We start from the raw sequence: 20,412 nt of genomic DNA on the forward strand, positions 1-20,412 counted from the left end.
ATGCCAGTTAGAATGGCAAAAATTGACAAGGGAGGAAACCACAAATGTTGGAGAGGATGTGGAGAAAGGGGATCCCTCCTACATTGTTGGTGCAAATGCAAGTTGGTACAGGCACTTTGGAAAACAGTGTGGAGGTCCCATAAAAAGTTAAAAATTGAGCTACCCTTTGATCCAGCCATTTCACTACTGGGTATTTACCCCAAAGATACAGACATAGTGAAGAGAAGGGCCATATGCACCCCAATGTTCATAGCAGCATTGTCCACAATAGCTAAATCATAGAAGGAGCCAAATGCCCTTCAACAGATTAAGAAGATGTGGTCCATATATACAATGGAATATTACTCAGCCATCAAAAAGAATGATTACATAAATTTTGCAGCAACATGGACGGGACTGAAAGAGATAATGCTAAGTGAAATAAGTCAAGCAGAGAGAGATAATTGTCATATGGTTTCACTCATTTGTGGAACATAAGAAGTAGGAAGATTGGTAGGAGAAGAAAGGGAAAAAGAAAGGGGGATAAACAAAAGGAATGAACCATGAGAGACTATGGACTCTGGGAAACAAACCGAGGGCTTGGGGAGGAGGGGAATGGGATAGGCTGGTGATGGGCATTAAGGAGGCACGTATTGCATGGTACACTGGGTGTTTTACGCAAGTAATGTGTCATGGAACTTTGCATCAAAAACTAGGGATGTACTGTATGGTGACTAACATAATATAATAAAAAATATTATTATTAAAAAAAAGACAAAGAAGTGGTAATGGCTTTCTTCCAGACCGTTGGTGGTGGCGTGGGGCAAGAGATGGTGGCAGAGCTGGATGGCGGCGGCCTGCAGAGCCGGAGAAAAACCATTCCAACAGCAGCACCTTGTCTGACCGAAGACTCAGCAACTCCAGCCATTGTAGCATTGAGGAAGAGCACCGCCCCGTGTATGAAATGGTGCAGCGGATTCTCTTGTCAACGCGAGGTTATGTCACCTTTGTGAACGAAGTCTTTCATCAGGTTAGTGTGTGTCTGTGTCTGTGTGTGTGTGTGTGTGTGTGTGTGTGTGTGTGTGTGATAAGTTCATGAAATTGAAGAGACTTGTTCTTGTTCTTTTGCGCATAGTCCTGCAGGAAATACTACTGATGAGTTGGGCTACATTACTGGACTGAATAATGATCCCTCTAATCCTGCTTTTAATTTGTCATGTGGAGTGTTGTGATTTTGTGTATGATTCTTTAAGATTTTGTTTTTGTAAAATTCCTACATGTGGAGGGGAAATTCTATATCTGAGCAAATCATTCCAAAAATACCCTCACGTGTCGGTAAGAAACTTGAAACCCAGAGGTAGGTGGGAAGAAAGCTCTTGCTGAATACTCATCAACCAATGAACATGGCAAAGAGGAGCCCCAGGCTGGTGTTGTCCCAAGGGCCAGAGGGAGCTCTGTGGAGGCTCTGCAGATGGTTGTACTTTCCCTGCAAACACGCATGGCATGAACGTGTGATTGAAGTATTTATGACGTAAGAGGAAAAAGTTGGGTGGGGAGGGGAATAAGGGGAAAGCAAGGGATGACGCTGGTACAGCACCCTGGTGGTGGCCACTGTGGTGAGTGAAAAGGGAGGGGAACTACAAACAAGAAAGCAGGTGCAAGTGCGGAAGAAGATGGCAGAGAAACCAGAGGCCAGGCAACGATTAGCAGCCCTGAGCTACAACCGGGGCTGGCTCTGCCCCCCCAGGGGCATTGTCCAGAGACATTTTTGGTCATCACAACTGGAGAGAGGGCAATGCTGCTGGCATCTAGTGGGTAGTAGCCAGTGATTATCCTACAGGCATAGGACAGGGCCTGCACTAGCCCACGACAGGAAACATCAGGCCTCAAATGTTAGTCGTGCTGCTGTGGAGAAACTCTGACAGAGGAAACAGAACCCGTGGTGCAGCGGAGAAAACAGCAGACCTGTGGTGTGGGCTGGAGCCACTGGCCACCTGCATCTTGGTACCGGTGCCCTGGGAGACAGAGCCTGGCTCTTTTGTGGGTGTGTGCATGTGATGGGGACTAGCTGTTGAGTCTGGGCACACGCACAGAAGGTGAGGCCCCTGAATGGCAGACCTGTGATCCGTGGGGAGAAGGGGAGGAGCCCTGTGCACACACGTGACCGGTACATGCGCAGTATGAAGAGCTTTCCGAGGAGGGGCAAGACTTCTAGATAGCGATGAACCCTTTCACTTCTGAGACTGTCATTAAGGAAAAATCAACCAACAATGAAAGTCCCAGTGTAATCCACAGCAATCTGGAGGTGTTCACGTATTTTGTATTTTAGTGAATAAAAAGGTTGGACTTAAGAAAATATTAGTGTAATATTCTCACTCCCTGACTGTGTCTTCTCTGTCTCATTTCTTTGCCCCTGTTTTCTTTGACCCCAGATTCCAAGAATTGACCAAGTTCTGGGCTTGAGCCTCTTCTGCTGTAACTCCACGCTTGCCTCCTTCGGGCTCGGAGCCAGCAGCCATTTGGCGTGAGACTCTCACTCAAGCTTTTTGTCTGGACCTTGCTTCTTGTTTGCACACTTGCCTTTTAAAATGCCCCCTGGTGACCTTGTCTGACATTCTAGTGGTGTCTTAATGATGACGAGGCCAGAGCTGAGCTTATTTTCTTCCCTAACATCAGCTTCTCCTCATGACTTGACCACTTGTTTAACGGGGCTTGTGTTCTTGTGTGCGTATTAATTTCAGCCCTCCCGTGCTTCTCGTCTCCAGCTCCTCCAGTGAGCCATCCCTGGACAAGCCATGCAGGGGGCTTTCGCACTCCTGCTCCCTCCTTTTCCTTTGGCCGTGGTTAGCAGCATGCTCCCTGGAGCCCCGCACCTGCTGTGTCATCCCTTTCTAGCCTATACTGTATATGTCATGCTGACAAAACATTGTTTTATCATAATAGTCCAGGACTTAAAAATCTACCCTAGTCTGTCCATTAACGTTGCCCTGTTGCGTTCCTGTTGTACCCACGGAAGGTACTTGGTAACCATTTAATTTGAGTTGAAGTCAGCAAGGTCATATAATTTAGGATAGAGGTCATATTCTTTATAGAGTAAAGGACTAGATCATAGTATTTCAGGCTTTGTTGATCACACGGACTCTGTTACAGCTATTTAGCTCTGTCTTTGTAGTGAGAAAGGAGACATGGACAACACATAACGAAGAAGCGTGGCTGCGTTCCCGGGGAACTTTATTTAGGAAAGTCACTTGGCAGGCTGGATTTGGATGACAGGCCATACTTTGCAGGCCCTGATCTGTAGCAATGTTTTAAGCTCTTGGATGCCAGTGCTTACTATAAGACTAGATATGATTGACAAAGCTTGTAAATTTTGCACACGAGATAATGCTAAACTGATGTGGTTTTACCTTTATTGTGTAAACTGTTAATTTACTATATGGAAAGTTTTGTCTGCATCCATTATTGACATTGCACCGCTGGCAGAGGGTGCTCTAAATTCTGCATGCCATTTAGTCCTCACTCCAATCTAAATTCAGTTCAGAAGTAGCTTGGGCCAAGTAGGTAACTGCAGACTACTTATGACCGAACTTCTGAGACATCTTTGTGCCGTGAAGCCAAAAAACATTTTATTTACACCTTCTCATTATTCTTCATCAAATCTAATTTGAAAGCATGTATGTGAAATTTAAAATGTAAGGGTTGTGCATGTGAAAATACTAAGTAGAGATTCTTGAAGGGGCGTGGGTTTTAACATTGCATTCTATTGCCCTCTTGAGGTCAATGATGTATTATTCTTTTTGGGGGGGCGGGATTTTTTTGTCTGTTCTTTTTTTTTTTAATTAATAATATTTTTTTTATTCTATTATGTTAGTCACCATACAGTACATCCCTAGTTTTTGATGTAAAGTTCCATGATTCATTACTTGCGTATAACACCCAGTGCACTATGCAATACGTGCCCTCCTTAATACCCATTACCAACCTATCCCATTCCCCCATCCCCCTCCCCCTTGAAGTCCTCAGTTTGTTTCCCAGAGTCCATAGTCTCTCATGTTTCATTCCCTCTTCTGTTTACCTTCCCTTTCTTCTCCTACGGATCTTCCTGCTTCTTATGTTCCATAAATGAGTGAAACCATATGATAATTGTCTTTCTCTGTATTGTTCTTTTCAGGATGGCAAAATGTGACTTGTTTCCTAGTGATTTCATTTTCAATTTTAAAGTGTTCATTGACTATTTAATATTTAGGCCTAAAGGCCATTAAAGTTTAAAATGTACATTCAGGAAGCTCGTGTTCTCAGTGAAGGAGGTAAGATGTGTGTGTATGCACCAGAGAACAGTGCATGATGGAAGAAGGTCAGATGTCCATGGGTGTGGTGTCGAAATAAATGCTGACAAGGGGCCCCGAGCGCAGAGAGGCTCGTGACAGGGGCTAACTGTGCAAGTCTCCTTGGCCTGGATGGTTCGGTAGGTTGCAGGCAGTGGAAATAGATGGTAAATGAGGGGAGATGAGGTTCAGTGGTGCTCAGGGCAGCCTCAGTTTACTGCTGCCCCCAGCAGGCAGGCTAACAGTGAGTGGTAGAAGCTTCAGGTGGGGCAGTTCTGGTCTCGGGGTCACTCCGCTGGAAACTTGTCTTCTTACCAGTGTTTTTCTTACCTGTTGTGACCATTTGTAGGTCATGAAATCACTTATCAAAAGCCAGTCTTTTGGGGCATTTGGGTGGCTCAGATGGGTAAGCGTCTGCCTTCAGCTCAGGTCATGATCTCCAGGTCCTGGGATCAAGCCCCACACTGGGCTCCCAGCTCAGCGAGGAGTCTGCTTCTCCCTCTCTCTCTCTCCCCCTGCTTGTGCTCTGTCTCTCTCTCCCAGATGAATAAATACAATCTTTAAAAAAAAGGCCAGTATTGTTTTAAAATAATGGAATAGAAGAGAATAGGATGGACTGAAACATTTCAGAGTACCCTGCATATTCTAAGGATTAGTATTTCTTTGTAAACCTTCTAAAACAACATTTATTATCCAAATGCATATATGCTTCTGTAAAATGTCTTACTTAGGTAATGGGTCTGAAAAGTTCAAAGCACTGCTCTAAAGGTTATTTGTCGATTATGTTGTTTTGTTGGTGTTGGTTTTGTTTTAAAAAATAACTTTATTTTTAAAAAAGTGAATATTCATTAGACAAATAGAGTCCCAAGCCAATCACTCAAAATACTGCCATTAAGCAACCCCTGTTGATGTTTGTAGAGTATCATTCCAGGTATTCCTGCATGTGTCTATTTGACTGCTGGCCTGGCTAGCTAGAGAAGCAAATAAGAGCCTGGCAGAGAGGAGATGGGTAAGGCAGGATATAAACAGAGAGCAGCCTGGCAGACAGACAGGAAGGCTTACAGAGGAGCTGATGGACATAAACAAACTGGCAGGCAGGCATAGAAGATGAGACAGGTAGGTGTAGACAGGCCAGCTGGCAGAGGTGGAAGTGAGCAGGGAGGTGTAGATGGACAGGTGCGTAGGTGCAGACAGACAGGCAGACAGAGAATTTGGCAGGCAGTTAAAGATGGACAGGGGCGCCTGGGTGGCACAGCGGTTAAGCGTCTGCCTTCAGCTCAGGGCGTGATCCCGACATTATGGGATCGAGCCCCACATCAGGCTCCTCTGCTATGAGCCTGCTTCTTCCTCTCCCACTCCCCCTGCTTGTGTTCCCTCTCTCACTGGCTGTCTCTCTCTGTCAAATAAATAAATAAAATCTTTAAAAAAAAAAAAAGATGGACACGCAGGCAGCCAGCCATGGATGGGTGAAGGTAAAACCAGACAGAGGTTGACTGAGGTAAAGGCAGAGACAATGGGAGGGTATGTGGAGGCACCGGGGTGGGGGTGAAGGATTGACAGGTAACTTTATGACAATGGAATCTTAATTCTTAATGATGCTTTTGTGCGTTTTTAATGAAGAGCTCTGAATTTTATTTTATTTGAATTTGACAGCAGAAAAAATAAAGAGAAACAGAATTGTAGAAATTCAAATAAACATTTCCTTTAACACAAGAAATATTAATTACCAAAATATTTATCTATAATGAGAAGATTAAAATCACATTAAGGTGGTGGCATCAGTTTTTATCCCCGTGGTGTAATTTTAGATAGCACTTATTGATTTCTTAAGAAATCTGAAGAAATTATCAGCCTGGTATTTTCTTCAGCCTCCTGTTCCCATCCACTTATTTCATTATATTATCAATTGTGAGCCTGAATTTACTATTATTTGCAGTCAGTTTTGGAATTCTGATGTGCAGAGTTGTTCAGTCTTGGTTCTGAATTTAGCTACACTCTCCTCCTGGTGTCCTGAGTCCTAACATGCTTGCTTTGATGCACTTCTTGGATGGCCTTGTTTTGTCATTGAGTGGGTGTTTTCAAGAAGGTGTCTTGAGGCTCTAGTCCCTGAGTTCGTTTGTGATGAGGAATGTTTCCCTTTTGCTTTTCCACATGAAAAACAGTTTAACTGGGTATAATAATTTCAGATCACCCTTTCTTCCAATTAGGAATTTTCAAGTCAAAACTTTCCTAGAATTTTCAGTATGAATACCTTCAACATGTTTAAAGTAATAAAAGACAACTTGGAAATGTTTCCAGGAAACAAGAAATTATAACAAACGACTAAGCAGATTTGAATAATAAGGAAATAGAACTCCTAGAGATGAAAAAAAAAAGTAATAATTGAAATAGTAAAGGAAAACCTTAGTGGGTGAGTTTAGTAGCAGGTTAGGTACAGCTGAGGACTGAATAAACAGAATGACAGACCTGAAGAAATTATCCCAACTGTCCCCCAGAGAGACAAAGATGAAAAATACGAGAGGTCGAGACATGGAGAATACGGTGAGAAGGTAGGAAGCGTGTGTTCCATTCTTCTCTATCCTTATTTTTTTGATCTGCTGTTCTGCAAGTTACTGAGAATATCCTACTATAACTGTGGATTGGTCTATTTTTTTTCAAAGTCTATCAGTATTTGCTATACACACACACACACACACACACACACACACACACACACATATATATTTGAGGCAAAATTATTAGTTTCAGTATGGATTCACAAATGTCATATGTTTCTTTGAACTGATTCTTTCATCAGGAAGAATTTTTTCTCTTTATTAATACTTTTTTTTCCTTTTTGGCCTCAAAGTCAGTCTTGCCTATTCTTAATATAGCTCTACCAGTTTTCTTTTGGTTAGTGTTTGCATGGTGTATCTCTCTCTTTTTACTTTCAACCTCTCTACATCCGGATGTTTTTGGCGTCCCCTTATAAATGGCAAATGGTCTTTTAATACTTATTAAAATCGAACCTTATAATTTCTATCTTTTGATTGGAGCATTGTTCCCTTTACAGTTGACATAACAACTACTGTAATGGTGTATAAGTTCACTATCTTACTTTCTGCTCTCTAATTGTATTGCTGATTGTATTGAATTCTCTCAGGCTGGTTGTTTTTAGCATCCCGTTTTTCTCTTCAAGCTTAGTGTTTTTACACTCATTTGTAATATTTTATTGTTTGCATCCCTAACTTAAAATCTAGCATTAATTTCAACTTTTACCCTGTAAGTATGCACTCCAGTTCCATTTATTCCTTCTCAGTTCATATGCCCCTGCTATGTACAGATTTGCCTCAACTCACAATGCAGTTCTGTCCCGATAAAGCCATCAGAAGTTGAACATAGAGTAAGTCAGAAATGCATTTAATACACCTACCCTACCGAACATCATAGCTAAGCCTCACCGACCCTGAGCATGCTCAGAACATTTACTTTAGCCTACAAGTTGGGCGATCTCATCTAACACAAAGCCTAGCTTATAATAAAGTGTTAAATATCTCATGGAATTTATTGGATACCATACTAGAAGTGAAAAAGAGAATGGTTATATGGGTACAAAACGGTAGTAAGTGTATCAGGTGTTTATCCTTGCGATCCCAGGGCTGACTGAGAGCTGTAGCCACTGCCACCGCCCAGCGCCACAAGAGAGTGTCATACTACATATCCCTAACCCAGGAAAAGATCAAAATTCAAAGTACAGTTTCTACTGAATATGCGTGACTTTCGCACTGTCATAACGTTGAAAACTTCTGAGTTGAACTGTCCTAAGTTGAGGACCATCTGTATTTGAATTCCATATTATGAATATATTATTTATATGTATACACATATATTATCTCTTTCATATTTATTATTTTACCCAGTTTTATTCTTTTATATATATATATTCATATATATATATTTTATCCAATTAGAGTTATCCAAATAATTACCTGTTTATTGCACTTTCATCTCTTCCTAAATCTCTGATCCAGAATTATTTTCCTTCTGCCTAAAGAATAACTTTTAGTATTTCCCTTAGGTCAGATCTCCTGGTAAAAGTTTTTCTCATTTCTGTATCTGAAAATTTCTCTATTTTGCTTTTGGTTTGGAAGTGCAGTTTTTCTGGATATTGAATTCTACCCGGGCAGCTGTTCTCTCTTTGCACATTGAATATTTGTTGCATTGTCTTTGAGAAGTCATGTGAGGTCACGTGGTAGCTCCTTTGGAGGAAATGTCTCTTTTTTCCTCTGGAAGCTTGTAAGATTTTCTGATTGTTCTTGGTTTTCAGCACTTTTACTGTAAGGTACTCTGTATTTACCCTGCTTGTTTGTGATTCTTGAGTCTGTGGATTGACATCTTTTACCAATTTTGGCAAAATTCTCGGGCATTCTCTCCTCAAATATCATATCTGCCCTCTTTTGCTAATCTTCTTTCCTTGTGCCTCTGCAGCCAAGTATAGGAGCAGCTTTTCATTGTGTTCTCTCTCTTGCCTTCCTTTCTGAGTAGGCCGTCCTTTCGTCTCACCGTGCTTCACTCTGGGTGTTTCCTTTGGTTTTTTCATCCTGTTTTCAGCTATGTCCATTCTGTTGTCAATCCATACCCACTGAGTTTTTCATTTTGGTTATTTTATTTTTCAATTCCATTTCCATTTCTTTTTGAAACTTTCTTTATCCTGATCTCCTATGTCTTTAAAGTATTGTCTGGTTTTTATTGTGGTGTTGTTAATGTTGACTTCTTTTCTCATATTTCTGATTTTTAATGAATATGCTACGTATCATATTAACCAGACAGTTTGTACAAATCATTTGGGTTTTACTGTGACCTTATTTTCCTACAGAGAACGTTTCTCTTTGCTTCTTACGAGGAGGATAACATGATATACCTTTGATTTTGGATTTGGATTACCTCATTGTCTACATTTGTCCAAACTCATCACATGGTTCACTTAACATTTGTGCATTTCCTGATTTATAAATTTTATGTAAAGTACCATAAAGAAATTTTGAACTGTAAGGAAGTGATATGCATGTTGAAATGTTTAGGGGTGAAATGTACTGATGTTTGCAGATTTCTTTGCAATGCATCAAAAATAAAATGGGTTGAAAGAAGGATAAATAGGGGTGGGTTGATAGGTATGTGGTAAGAAAATCTAGCAAATGCTAATGGTAGAATCTAGGCGGCAGTACATGGTATTCACTTTAAAGTATTTCTACTTTATTGTATGTGTGAAAATATTTGTAATACAATTTGGAACAACATTAGACTGGGACAACATTGTACTTTGTCATATTCTTCTTTGTCTTTGTTGATTGTTCTTGAGATACAAGTCAGAATATTTGTTACATTGATATGTTACCTTCTTGTTATAACACAGACTCCTCTATTCTGGAATTTGATATGACATCAATGGAAATATATATATTGCATGAATCCTTGTTACACTAAAGTCTGCCTGTCATTGGATCCTGTAGCGTGAACATTAAGGACAGTATGAAATCTCTGAATCTTGAGATTTCAAGACCTAGAATCATCGCTAACTTACTTTGTAACCTTGGGAAAATATCTCATGTGTTCTGAGCCTCAGCTTAATTTTTCATCTATGGAATGAAAACACTTCTGTAGTATTGAGTTCCTCTCTTTGTGTTTACCCCTCAGTCAGAAATATTCCTTAGAGCTAATACTCAAAAGGCAAATACATTTCTCCTTTACCATTTTGTTTATATGTTTGGAATCTTACATTAAATCAGAAGTCTTACATGCATATGTGTAAAGAGAGTCTGTAATGTTCAAAAGTTCATGGGGTGCTCTGTGGCTCAGTCAGCTAAAGTCTGACTCTTGGTTTTGGCTCAGGCAGTGATCTCAGCATCATGGTATTGAGCCCCATGTCAGGCTCTGTGCTCAGTGCTGGAGTCTGCTTGCTCTCTCCCTCATCCTCTGCCCTTCCCCTGCTGGGCACATGCTCTCTCTCTCTCTCTCTCTCTCTCAAATAAATGTGAGAAATCGGAAAAAAGAAAGTTCACATCAATGTGCACAGTGCTACAGCTGGCCAGAGGCTCTCTTTCATGTGTTTTCTGCGAGCCGCATTCACTAGCATACCAGTGAGTACAGACACCTGAGTACAGTCTTGACTCATTGGTATGCTGGTGAATGTGGGCTCCCAGAAAGGGATGGTAAGGTGGAAGGGAGGGGCGAAAAAGAAGGAAGGAAGAGAAAGACAAAGGGGAAGAAAAAAGAAAGGCTCCAATTATTAGCATTTGCCAACTTCTGTGGTGTAAATAATCCTTCTGTCACCAGCATGACATCCCTGCACATGGAGTTAGGCGGAGGAGTGACAGTTGGCTGCAGCTGGCTGCAGTAGTCTGTCTGTTGTCTTATACTCAATTTCTAATTCATTGGGTTGTATAACTGTTATGGTTTATATAGCCACTTAAAGTATCTGTGTAGGCGTGCATGTTGGCTATTTTTGTGAAAAAAATATTCAGAATACAGAAGTTATTTTTAAATTGCATGACATTTTCTGGCCCAATTGAAAATGCCTTTTCTCTTCAGCAAGTTTGGTGTGCACAAAAATATCTGGCTCCGTATGTTTCAGAGGAAAGTCTGAACTTGGTGGTGGTGATTAGAAATGTCTGTTATGCGTCTGTTACAGTGATCTGAGCAGGTGTGGAGTTAAAGGGAGTCTTCTCTTTTTATTTTAGGCATTTTTGTTGCCTTCCTGTGACATCGCTGTAACAAGGAAGGTAGTTCCAGTGTACAGAAAGTGGATTCTCCAGGACAAACCTGTGTTCATGGAAGAACCAGATAAAAAAGAAGCTGCCCTAGAAGATGCTGAAAAATTAGGATTTTCAGAGACTGACAGCAAAGAGGTAATACGTTGTCGCTTGTTTCAGCTGGGAGTACACGTATTTTAGCAAAGTCTACCCGATCGGGCGAGGGTGCCAGTCAGTGGGGCACAGGCCGGCGGGGCTCTTTTATCGTAGTTGCTTCTCTCCAGTTGCTGAGTTCCGTGAGGACCTGCTTCAGTGAGGCTGCTTCTGGGCTGTCTTCAGGATCATTGGTCACCTCCTTCCCCTCAGGCTAGGTCCGGCTGTGCATGGCAGCTTTGTCATTCACTGTGGCGGCAGAGTTGTTTTATGAACCATTGTATGTTCACACGTCTGCGTGTGAGACTAAAAATGTCACTGCCGTATTGGTATTGACATGTTTAAACAAATAGCATTTGAGAAACTAAATTTAGAATGTTTTGGCAGTCTTGTCTTGTGCAGTGGCCTGCCCAGAGCAGCCGAAAGGACTAACCCAATAATGAGTGCTATCTCTTCTCTTAAGAAGCCTCACTTCAGGGCTGGGTGCTGTCCTCAGAGTGAGTGCTGCTGGAATGGAACTTTTCGTCCTGGTTAGGTAAAGCTAGAGGCTGGATAAACCTAAAACGACACAGTGGGATCTCTTCCTGAAACAAAATATCTGTCATATTTCTATTTCTGGCATGCTGTTTTGAAACTAGTCTGAGAAATTATTTTTTTTAAGATTTTTATTTATTTATGTGACAGAGAGACAGCCAGCGAGAGAGGGAACATAGCAGGGGAGTGTGAGAAGAAGAAGCAGGCTCCCAGCGGAGGAGCCCGATGTGGGACTCGATCCCGGAACACCGGGATCACGCCCTGAACCGAAGGCAGACGCTTAAGCACTGTGCTACCCAGGCGCCCCTGAGAAATTATTTCTAAAAGTGGGTGTTGCAGCAATTAACAACAAACATTTAAGACTATTTGTAATCAAAGGCATATCACTTTTAAATATCTGTATTAATTCCATAATTTTTGATTTTTTAATATTGGTGAAATCATTTTAATAACTGGTCATGAGGTCAAAATGAATAGATAAGCAAATGGAATTTATCACACATTTTAAAGGTCTGTTTTAGAGACTCATTCAGTCACTGGACCTGCGTTTATTTCTTCAGCACATACTAAACACTAGGCACTGTTTGAGGTGCTGGAGGTGGTGAACAAAATGGAAAAAAGACTCGCCCTTCTAAAACCTCTATTCTCATGAATTTTGGTGAGTGTAAGGAATTAAATATGTGAACATGTACTTCTTCCCCCTCCGTTAACTGGTTTTTATCTTCTAAAGACCTCATCTGACGGTTCTCGTCATAAGCGATCTTCCAGTTGGGGACGAATATACTCCTTCACGAGTGCAGTGAGCAGAGGATGTGTGACGCAAGAAGAAAATAAGAACGGGAAAGCCAGGGCCCAGGCTATGCTGCAGGTACGTGGCTGCCCGGAAACATAAAGACCTCTGGTTTGAGTCCATTTGAACATTTTGTTTATTGTGATAGCATCATTAAAGTACGGGGATATTTGTATCTACCTGTCAGTAAACAGCTCTTAAGTTCTCATTCTGAGTTTTCTTCCTGACCGCTCATCTTCAGTTTGTAAAGATTCTTTTCTAGTCGAAGGAGACCTATGAGCTGGTTGCAGTTTTTGAGAGGGATTATTACGCAGTGAATGTGAAATGACTGAGATCTAAATCTTAAAAATCATGTCCTGAACACATATGGGGAGTTAGTCCGTCATCTGGACTCTAATTTGCAAGACAAGCATGGTGATTCTATAATCCCATAAAGAATATTCTTCTTAAAAATTGCCTGTTTGATGATAAATGCTCTACTTTTTAAATCTTTATCTGTATGAGTATTTAAATAGAACCAGTGCCATTTGGGAACATTGGAAAGAACAACTTTGGCTGATCACTTAATCTTCCCAGACCTCAGGATTTTACCTCAAAAATGGGGATTGGGAGATTGATTACCTCTTGGCTCCCATCTAGGTGGAAGGTTGTTAGGTCTCTAAGTGAAAACACAGAATGCCTCTTTTTCCCCTGCTCCCTGGCGCCCACCTTCTACCCCATATCCACCTGAGGTAGCATAGGCATAGCTTGCCTGTTGCCCAATTTTCAATGACATGCTTTTGTCATCCATCTCTCAGTAGGATTCCTTGTCATGGTATCCTTTTTGCTTTCAGGTTCATTAGCAGTTTAATACTCCGTAACTATTGAATCTTCTCATTTTTCAGTGAAAATCAGCAAATAATTTGAAATCAACTTGAAACAAAATGAAGATGATTTTACTTGAGTAGCTTCAAAGAACTCCGGTGCCAGTTGTTAGGAAAATCTGTGCCCTCACCAGAGAAGTGCATGCCGGAGTCCCTAGCCTGTGTCCCTTGGTATTCCTTGTCCTCCAAGTGGATTGCCATATGCCATCCTCAGCCATCCCACTGCCAGTATCTCCCTAGGTTCAGGAGAGTGTTAATTTGTTTTCTGAAAGGATGAGTTACATCAACTTGGCCAAACCAAGAAAAAATATTTTCCACTTGATTGTAGCACAACAGTGTTCAAAAATGTTTAGTTTGGATTCTAATAGCTGTGTTTGTTCTCTTTGTATCCAGTATCTTTGGTCCTTTCCTTGGTTCATTAGGAAAAAGTGGCCAAGTACAGGTTGAATAAGCTAGTACTCTTCTCCAGTTGCTGTTGAGAGGTACAATTTGGACGTATTAATTTTTTTTTAATTTTTACCTTAACCAGTACTGACATGGTAGTAAGAAAGATTCATGGAGTTGGCATTTTGATCTTTTTTAAAAAAGAAAATGAGCGGAGAATATAATATATGAAGACTCCTCACTTTTACTTGGGAGTATGCAAAGTTTCCAATTCACATCAAGAAACAAAATACCTTGAGTGAAAGATCTGTCTTGCAGCAGATCGTCTATGCCATACGTCTTCCAAAAACATGGCCGCGAGGGGCAGCTGGGTGGCTCAGTCGGTTAAGCCTCCGACTCTTGATCTCTCAGCTCAGGTCTTGATCTCAGTCAGAGTAGTAAAAAAATAAAGTGGCCACTAAAATTATACTACCACTGCTATAGTTGGTTAGTCAAAAAGTTCTTTGTTTTCCTTTTTCCCACTTGAAATCTAGGAAAGTCTTCACAATTGCTGTTATCATCTGTTACCAATTATTACAGTGCTTATTTAGTAATTCTTTCTAGAAAAGTAGGCCCTGACACCTTTTTAATCTTGCACAAGATAATCTTAGAGGCTGTCAATATTTAAATTCATCCACTTGACTTTTGAGCATGTTTATTTTAATTTCTTCGGTCCGTTTGTGCATCTATTTTAAGATGTTGTGTTGATAGATTTCATTCCCAGGTGAGCCAGAGAATTCTGTTTGTTCCCAGATCCTTTGAATTTGTACTGCTGAACACAAGGGAGACTTAAGAAGGCATAGGATCTAGGTAGATGGTACCCATCCACCTTCATTACCAGACTGACAACTCAGTCTCCTAAACTGAAGGGTCACTGGTGTCGTCTGTGTCAGTAGTAACACAGTGTTAACTTTACTGTAGTGCCCCTAAGCAGTCACTTACGACTACGTAATAGGCCACATCTGTGCGTCTCACAATTTTCTACTGAAACACCCCTGACAGGAATGGACAGTGAACTTGTACCCCAAAGGTCTGAGGTAGAGTGTAGAGCTGTTGGCTGGTCATCTAAGTTTTTTTAAATCTGATTTTATCTCAAGAATTCACTTAGGTTTTATATCCTACTGCCTAATATCGTTCTCCTAGTCAAGGTATATGCACCTGGAAGCTATGTACTGTTGACCATGTGGCCTTGCCGGTTTCCTGCCTCCCTACAGCTACTAGAGATCTGCGCCCGTGTTGGGTGGTGCTGGCCGTGCTTCCTACCTGCAAAGTTCATGTGCTGGGAGATTCCACAGCAATCAGATGGTTTTTCCCAGCCACTGTCTGACCACTGCTCCTCTTCCTCTCCCCGTCCCCGACCCCAAAATTTCTCACCCAGAAGCAGTGATCCTATCTTACTGTTTTCCCCTTTTCTTTTGAGGTAATGTAAAAAGAAGTCTTCAGAAACTTTTCTGATTCATAAATTTTCTAAAGTTGCACTATTAATTTGTATTAATAATTTTTTTTCTAGGAAAGGTCTTTCAAGTGTGTCAGGTGATTCTAAGAGAAGCATTTTAAAAAATCTTGAGTATGTGTTGGTACCACTTGCCTTAGTTGAAATAACTCAAAGGTGATTGTTTAGTAGAGGGAAATTAATATCATTATCTTTAAGAAAAATTTGTTCAGATTTATGTGTTTAGTTACATTTATATGTTTAATGTAAAATTTGTTGATTTCAAGGTATTTTTGATAAATGCAACAAACGTCTTTTTGTTGGAACCATGTCCTGAAGTTCCCATGCTCTTAAGAGAACCAGCTGATGCCTGTAAAGCTGTTTTGATTATTTGTAGGCGCATGATAATGGAGCTTACAATGAATAAAAAGACATGGTAAGTTTATTTCAAATTCATTAATACTGTAAAACAGATGTTTCTCTTTTTCAACATAATAATTAGAACATCAAAGCCTCCACTTACTGATGGCTTTACAAAGTGAACAGTAAGATGATAATCAATCTTCTGTAACAGTTTCTGTGAATTATGAAGAAGGTAAGTATCTAGCACTTTGATAGTTTATTTTTATTATTGGCTTTAAAAATGTTACTGAATGAAAAGTAGTCATATTACTTAATAGTAGATTTTTCCATTTTAAATTGTCATCAGACTGCTTTGTGGAAAAGCAATGTAACTGGTGTTTTCTATCATTCTTCATAAGCCCAGGAGAGGTTGTTAATTGCTCTGAAATACTGTTAACTGATTTTTATTGCTTCCAATTTGAAGCTTTAAATTCACTTTGGAAAACCAATTATCTGAAATGACAGACTGTCAGAATGACCGAATAATAGTACCGTCAAACATATAGTGGCGCCATGAAAATGTGCTTATGCGAAATGTTTTCATTTTTCTCATTTGTTTTTGTTTGGTGTCTCTGTGTTTATAATACCCCTGAAAGTACACAGTGCTGTGGGTTTTTCCCATGCCCCCGTCCCATGATGAGCGCATCACTCCAGCTTAGGAGGTGCTTTCAGACATTCTCAGCAACGGAGACCTCAGAGCCACTCTGTAACCCTCTTTCTTCATGCCCCTCAGTTCTGGTTGTAAAATGCCTCTCCAGCCTGTCCTTTACGTGTTCCTCCCACCCATCGCTGCCCTGGGGCGGCCTGGCTGGGTCAGCCCTGCTGTCAGTGGGCTTTGGCCTCTGTGCTCAGTGCTCAGGGCTGCTGCAGACCAGCTCTGGTGGCCGCTTCCCTCCTGGAAGTCCTCAGTGGGGCCCCGTTACCACACCTGTGTTCTGGATGCTTTTTCTCGATGTCCTTGAGTCAGCACTAAAGGGAAAGCTCTGTGTGCACCTGGTGGAAAGCATAGAAATGAGGCAGGACTGACCTGGCAGGGGCCCCTAGGGCTGTGGAGTCCAGCCTTTTCCTTTCTCCCATGAAGGGAGGGTGGGCCCAAAGGAATCCCATCAGGTAGCAAGTTCACTGGTACAGAAACCACAGGAATCAAAATGATTATTTTAGGATGTAAATTCCAGGGGTGCCTGGGTGGATCAGTCGTTGGGCATCTGCCTTCAGCTCAGGGCGTGATCCCGGTGTTCAGGGATCAAGCCCCGCATCAGGCATCTCTGATGGGAGCCTGCTTCTTCCTCTTCCACTCCCCCTGCTTGTGTTCCCTCTCTCGCTGGCTGTCTCTCTCTCTCTCTGTCAAATACATAAATAAAATCTTAAAAAAAAAAAAAGAAGTAGAATAGTTGTTGTACCGAGAGTTTTGTCTTCTCCCAAGTTACAGCCAGGACTAGCTGCAGACACCAGAGGATTTTGAACCAGTAGCTTTGTTCATGATAATAGCTGATTTCTCCATAGCTCAGATCCTGGTTACAGTTGATCAAATAAATTTTGAGACGCTAAAAGAAAATCAAGATCAAGTGCTTTTTATTTTAAAGTTCATTTTATTCCTAGTAATTTAAAATATTTTGTTAAAACTCATTCTTCTTCCAAATGAGGGTGATTCAGTTCTCTTGTTGGCTAGTTGGTTTTAGACGCTCATGGTGGCGTGGATCCGAGCAAACCTGTGTGTGTACATTTCTCGAGAGCTCTGGGATGACTTCCTCGGTGTGCTGTCCTCCCTCATGGAATGGGAAGAACTCATAAACGAGTGGGCCAACGTCATGGACTCCTAGACAGCAGTGCTGGCGAGAACTGCTTACGGAGTTGAGATGACAAACCTACCTCTAGACAAACTAAGTGAACAAAAGGAAAAGAAGCAGCGAGACAAAGGTACTTCTACTCTTACAGAGGAATACCAGATGTCTGAGATGGAGGCGGAGTGTGTCTATACATATAGGCAATTAATGCATGGAATTTTGGAATAAACCATACAGGCCGTGTCTTTTTAATGGTGGTGTTGGATGGTGTTTCATAGCACTCTGTCCTCGTAGTAAGGATGATGAATTTATGAAGGGGCTGTGGAGGAAGAAAGAAGATGAAGGGGAGTAGCAGTAGTAGCAACAGGAATAATAATAATGGCTCGTGCTTGTATGTATTCTCTCTCTTCACCCTCTTGGTAACTTCTGAGTTACTATCCAGGTATCACAGACAGAAACTGAAGTACAGAGAGTCCATGGTGATGGGCTCACTCAAGGTACCTAGCTGAGAAGTGGGAAAGCCAGAAATCGAAGCTGGGCAAGTCCAGCTCCAGGCACCACACTAGAAAGACGTATTCCAGTGCCTGCTTAGGCAAGGTAGAAAAATTCTGAGTGTTTCAGATGGGAGTCATTTTGGCTTTTTTTGTTTCTAGATAAAAGTTGTTTTGAGACCTCGAGTCAGATCAAGGTGGAAAACATCAGTGGTGGTTTCTACTGGGGACAACAGTTTGTCTTCATTACTGTTTTAAGGCTGTGACACAGTCTTGGGATTAATTCCCTTGTACTCCAATTTATTGTGTAAAGATTTTGAGGCAGTTCATAGAAGTACCTATAATACAATAGATAAAATGGGTAAGGACACTGGGGCAAATTTAAAGGGAGCGGAGTTGCCGGAGTGGTTAAGATGCCAGAATGCATGCCAGAGAGCCCCGTGTGCTTGCTAGGGAGGGAGAAGGGGAGCAAGCTTAGATGTGACTCTGATCTTCACAGGGTTACAGCAGAGGATCACAGATTACAAATGGGGAACATTGACAGCTTAGGTGATACATAGCTTTTCTTGGTCCTAAAACTTGGGAGGAGTTTCTTCTCCCAAGATGCATAAAGTATACATTGCTTGCTTTGGGTAGACTATAGCCTCAACAATAGCCTTATTATAGACTGTATCAGCTTTTCCTGTGTGACAGATCACCCCAAAACATAGTGACTTAAAGGAACAGCCAGTTGTTTAAATCATGATTTTATGAGTTGGCAGTTTGGGTTGGACACAGTTGGGCAGTTCTGCTGGATTCCCTCCTGTGTTTGTAGTCAGCTAGGCTGTCAAATAATCAGCCAGGCAGCCCTAGGGTTGGCCAGCTGTCAGCTGGGGCAGTGATGGGGGGACTTGGCCACATACCTTTTATTGCCCAGCAGGCCAGCTCAGGCTTTTTTGGTGAGGTTTTAGGTTTCCAGGAGCAGCAACAGGGCAAGCCCAGATTTTCCAACGCATTTCAAATCTCTGCTTGCTCATTTTGCTAGCAAAGCAAGTCATGTGATGAAGCCCAGGGTCATTGTGGGAGAGGCCCACAGAGGATGTGGATGTGGGGAGGTGTGAACCAATTATGGTGATTACTTAACCATATAAACATGTCATTAATGGGACTGATTCTTATAATATCTTCGCTGCAGTCTGTGAGTGGCTGTATTTATTTATAGGAAGGTAAACAATCTGAAAAACAGTTTATGGAATGATACAGAATGAATTCAATTATGTAATTAATGCCTTTGGCAAATATTTCTGATTGATCTATCATCTTGCTTATGAGGAGATAATGCTAAGTGAAATAAGTCAAGCAGAGAAAGACAATTATCATATGGTTTCTCTCATCTATGGAACATAAGAACTAGGAAAATCGGTAGGGGAAGAAAGGGATAAAGAAAGGGGGGTGATCAGAAGGGGGAATGAAGCATGAGAGACTATGAACTCTGAGAAACAAACTGAGGGCTACAGAGGGGAGGGGGGTGGGGGAATGGGATGGGCTGGTGATGGGTAGTAAGGAGGGCACGTATTGCATGGTGCACTGGGTGTTATGCGCAACTAATGAATCATCGAACTTTGCATCAAAAACCAGGGATGTGCTGTATGGTGACTAACATAATATATTTTTAAAAAATTTTTTTTAAATTAAAAATAAAAATGAATTCAAATGTTCATTATAAAAATACTTGCCTTCTAAGCACTGGATTTGTGGAAACAAAATATACTCTCAGGAACCTGGGTGTGAAAACGACCCATAGGTGGCAGCCACCAGCACATTACCTGTGCAGAAATCTCTGTCTCGGTCTCTTATCTCCTGTATTTCTCTTGGACCCTTGACCACTCATTTGAAATACTTGACCAGAGCTCTAGGAGAGGAAAGCAGAGAAGTGATACCTAATTTTGCAACAAGAGAAGCTGCCGATTATATACAGTTGGATTTATGAAATCTGCTGAGTAACACAGGCTGTGCAATGAATGATAAGGAAGTCAGCCTTTAGATTATTTTTCTTGTCTTATCCTTTATCAGGCTGTGTTCTATTCTCCGAAAGGAGCCACCGTGGGGAGATCCTGTTCTCTCAGCTGGCGGAGCCACCCGGATGTGGCCGAGCCAGTGCGATCGAGGAGCGCCACCACATCTGGGGCACCGGGAGCTGAGAAAGCAAGAAATATTGTTCGCCAGGATACAACTGGTAAACGTTTATTTAAGTGCTTCTGTGAGGTCCAGTTGCTATCTAAGATGGATTTATAGGAATAAAATGTTTTAAAAGCTTTAAAATTCGACTCAGAACATAAATACATGGCCTTTTATTAAGTAGGATGTTTCCGTATCTTTTAATTGTCTCTTCTGTTCTCTTCAAATCTGTTTTTGATACTTATTTCTGAATCATTCATTGTGAAAAAGAACTTGAGCTGTCACTACTGAGTGAGATATATGTGCAAAACAGAGAAAATAGATATTTTGTTAGAAGCCTAAAACAAATAG

At 41.3% G+C, this 20,412-nt stretch overlaps 1 protein-coding gene across 1 annotated transcript in view; it reads right to left on the reverse strand.

Moving 5' to 3' along the window:
* LOC125281384 (dual oxidase 1-like) overlaps positions 1-20,412 on the reverse strand; it is a 280,501-nt gene that overhangs the window by 208,605 nt on the left and 51,484 nt on the right.

The sequence above is a fragment of the Ursus arctos genome, unplaced genomic scaffold, assembly GCF_023065955.2.
Source record: "Ursus arctos isolate Adak ecotype North America unplaced genomic scaffold, UrsArc2.0 scaffold_16, whole genome shotgun sequence".
NCBI classification, from domain to species: Eukaryota; Metazoa; Chordata; class Mammalia; order Carnivora; family Ursidae; genus Ursus; species Ursus arctos.